Raw genomic sequence first — 3861 nt, 5'->3', positions numbered from 1 at the left:
ATTTACTTTCTATGCCCTTAGACATGCACCCAAATGTTACAAATGTTACATAGCTCAATTCACTTCCAGAATTTTGGAGAAAAGAACAATAATCAAAACAGCCAACATTTTTTCTTGTTTTGTTTTATTTTATTTTTATACCAAAGGAACCATCTTTTATTACAGAATGATCGGAACATAAAAACAGCCCATCCAAATAGAGAACTGGGCCAAGGCCATAGCAGCCAGAGAGAACAGGAGGCCAATGGCAGTTGCCAAGCCAAGCCTGTCTTCCTGAAAGATGAGGGAAAAGCTCCAACTTCATCATCCACAGTTCCTTTGCCCCAAGTATAGGTCAAAAGCATCAAGGCTCATCCTAAGACCACTGTACATGGGAAGTGTGTGTGTATGTGAGAGTACTCATGGGGGGAGTACAAAGCCCCATCGGAGAAGTACATTCAAAGGAAGACAAGAAGCCTGGCCTTTGTGTCCTGGGTTCCAGAGGTCAGGGGCTGGGATGAAGCACCTTCATCTCTTGTGGAGTCACCCTGGCAACACCCATTACTCAGCTGCTCTCCACTCACTAACGTATCACAGCCACAGGCACCTGTTGCTGTTTTCAAATTTTCTTGAAGAGTTCCACATACTGGACCATGGTGTCAGAAGGGCTGTATACCCATCATCTCTATGGGTATACAGTGCTGGTACCCCTGGATTGTGGCTACCCAGGAAACTCGGCAGGAACTCCAAGAACAGGTTCCAGCAGTCACTAGCCACCACACATGGGCCATATCTACCTCCACAGAGATGCCTCTAACACTGGGCTCCATGGTGACAGTGCCCACTTTCACAAAGAAGTCATACTACTGGTAGCAGGTGCCACAGGTCTCAATCATGTTGGCCTTGGCATTGTGGAAAAAGCCCTCACCATAAGCACATCAAAATTTGCGTTGGCAATGAGACAATGGCTGTTCTCAAACAGGGCAAAGCAGCCTAGAGAGTATTCTGAGTTGTGCATCACATACATCAGCTTCCCAGCGTGGCCATGTGACTCCCCATGTTGACAGGCCACACAAGAGTGTGTGTGTTTGAGGAATCTAACACCATGGCCTCATCTCTCCCTCTGCTCTCCCCTCAGGAAGCCCCATTTCCAGGCCTCAGTGAGGTCTTATTTTAGAGCTGAAGAAATTAAGACAGGGACAAAGAAAATTACTTACTCAAAGTCACTTAGCTAATAAGTGTCAGAAGAAAGTTTTGAACCTTAGCCTTTAGAAATTCAAGTTGGTGACTCTATCAACTTTGCCATCTACTTCCCCTTGCCCCCCAATCCCTCAAAAAAGCACCAACAAGGCAAACTAACAAGGTTCCTTTTTCTAAAGAGAGTTTAGAGAAGTATCAAATTGACAACCTAACCCCCAAAATGGAGATGATCATTGCAGCAACTTTCAAAGTCTTATCTCTGCTTCTATCTTATGCTAACTTGTCTTCACCCAAACTGGTCAGGTCAAAGTGGATCCAAACCTATAAGCCTATCCAAACCTGGCCTTTTGTGATGAGGTGACATTGAATCACTGAACCAAAAAAGGTAGTTCATAGCCCTGTGAAATGGGACAGATAATTCTAATTTCAGGGCAGTTATAAATGAATAAAATCTCAATGAATCACCTTTCCTGGGAAGCACCAGATTCTTTAAAACAGAGGTTGTTAACCATTTTTTGTGTGTCTGGTAAAGTTTATGGACCCTTTTCTCAGAATAATATTTTTTAAATTCATAAAACAAATTGTATAAGATTATAGTAGATATGAATTATAAGTTTTCAAAATATGTTTTTAAAACTCATCAACTCTATAAAAATTACCATTTTTATAAAGGATGTTTCAATCAATATAGCTTTTGTTATTTCTTTGTTTGGTTTTTGAGACTTCATTCAACCTAGAAGTGTGGTACTCACTCACAGACCATTATTGGTCAGTATGTGAGCTTGAACTGCTTAATTTCCAGTCTTGGCAAATTTATCTCTTTTTAATAAGCCTAGTGGAATGTTCTTCTCCCCTGAAGGAGCTTTCTTAAATTGGTTCTGGAAATTATGTGATAATTGCTTTATCATGATACAAGTGAGAAATTTGGAGCTCAAATGATCCACCATCCTCCACCTGTCCAGTAGTAGTGATTACAGCACATACCACCGCACCTGTCCAGGCAATAAAGTTTTGGCAGTTCTTAGACCTCTCCCTACCATCGGCCTTACACAGCCTATCAAAAGTAGAAATATATATTTAAAATATTCCTTTTTCAAAATCTGGAAAGACTTAAAACTGATGCAAAGTGAAGTCAGCAGAATCAGGAAACATTGTATGGAGTAATAGCAATATTGTACGATGATCAACTATGAATGACAGCTATTCTCAGAAATACAATGATAAAAGATAGTTCCAAAGGTCTCATTATGGGGCAGCTAGGTGTCACAGTGGATAGAGTACCAGCCCTGGAGTCAGGAGTACCTGAGAACAAATTCGACCTCAGACACATAACACTCATTAGCTGTGTGACTCTGGGCACTTAACCCCAATTGCCTCACCAAAAACAAAACAAATGTCTCACAATGAAAAATGATATCCAAATGAAGAGAAAGAACTTATGGATTCTCAGTGCAGATTGAAGCATGCTATTTTTCATTTTTTTCCTGTTTTTTTTTCTTTTGTTCTGTTTCTTCTTTTACAATGTGACTAATACGGAAATATGTTTTACATAATTGCACATATGTCACCCATATTGAATTGCTTACCATGTTGGGTGTTGCGTGAGAGAGGATGGGAGAAAATTTGGAACTCAAAAAAATTAAATGAACATTAATAATTATTTTATATGTAATTGGTAAAAATAAAATAAAATATCTTCTAGCTGGTTAAAATTTACTAGTTTTATACAAATGAGAATACTATATAAGGATGATATTTTAAATATTCTTTACACAGGATGAGGAATCAATCATAGGCTTACAGATTTTCAGTGCTTTAGTGTTTGTAGGAATGCCTTTATTAAAAAATCACACTATCATTGAAGTATCTATTTAAGTATCTGCTCTACCTATTCAGACTCATACCTAGGATCTTTAAGAGTATCAGTGATACTCATTTGTAAGAATTTTCCTTTGACAGTGAAAATGAAGGGTCTACTTCCTTCATTGTTATTTTTTTTTTTGAGGAGGAAGAGAGTGAAGGAGGTGATATGAAGAAAACTTAACAATGCCCTTGGAGTTCCCTCTTTGCCTCCATCAACACACTTCTCAGTATCAATAAAATGTTTGTAATTAAGCCACATATTTATTTTAAAGGTCTATGATCAATCATTTTCAGGGGGAAAAAATTCTAAAATTATAGTTACTAATAAACAAATGAAAAAAGATTTATTGTAAACTGGAGAATTTTACATGTAGATTTTTTTTTGAGGGAACTGATCCATTTGAGGTTGTCAAAATGTATTCACTTCAGCAAGGTTGATTATTTGTCTATCATAGACAAAACACCATGCTAGGTCAGAGGAAGTCAAAGACAAAATGAAAAATTGTCCCAGTTCTCTAGTAACTTCCATTCTATTGAGAAGTTCATATATTTATAAAAGTTTTTTAAAGTTATGTACTTACTGATTTATTAATTACCTTATTCATTTATTTTATACAATGTTTCAAACTTCACAGTATGGCACAGTGAAAGTGCCATATAGTTATTAGCAAGTAACAGAACTCAAGTACTGATTTACATTTTTATGACTAATAGCAGAAATTCTTTATCTTTGATCCATGATAGATTCAGGTGCTTTAGGAACTTGGATTAGAAAAAGAAATACCTAGTTTCACTAGCCCCAGTTGAAATATAGCATTT

General features: G+C 37.4%; 1 pseudogene; it reads right to left on the bottom strand.

Moving 5' to 3' along the window:
- Positions 1 to 562: 562 nt before the first annotated feature.
- On the bottom strand, positions 563 to 1006 carry LOC110195657 (mediator of RNA polymerase II transcription subunit 20 pseudogene; annotated as a pseudogene).
- Positions 1007 to 3861: the final 2855 nt, after the last annotated feature.

The sequence above is a fragment of the Phascolarctos cinereus genome, unplaced genomic scaffold (genome assembly GCF_003287225.1).
Source record: "Phascolarctos cinereus isolate Bilbo 61053 unplaced genomic scaffold, phaCin_HiC Scaffold_9;HRSCAF=440, whole genome shotgun sequence".
Classification (NCBI taxonomy): domain Eukaryota; kingdom Metazoa; phylum Chordata; class Mammalia; order Diprotodontia; family Phascolarctidae; genus Phascolarctos; species Phascolarctos cinereus.
The sequence above is the reverse complement of the archived record's forward strand: the minus strand, read 5'-3'. Positions and strand labels throughout refer to the sequence as shown.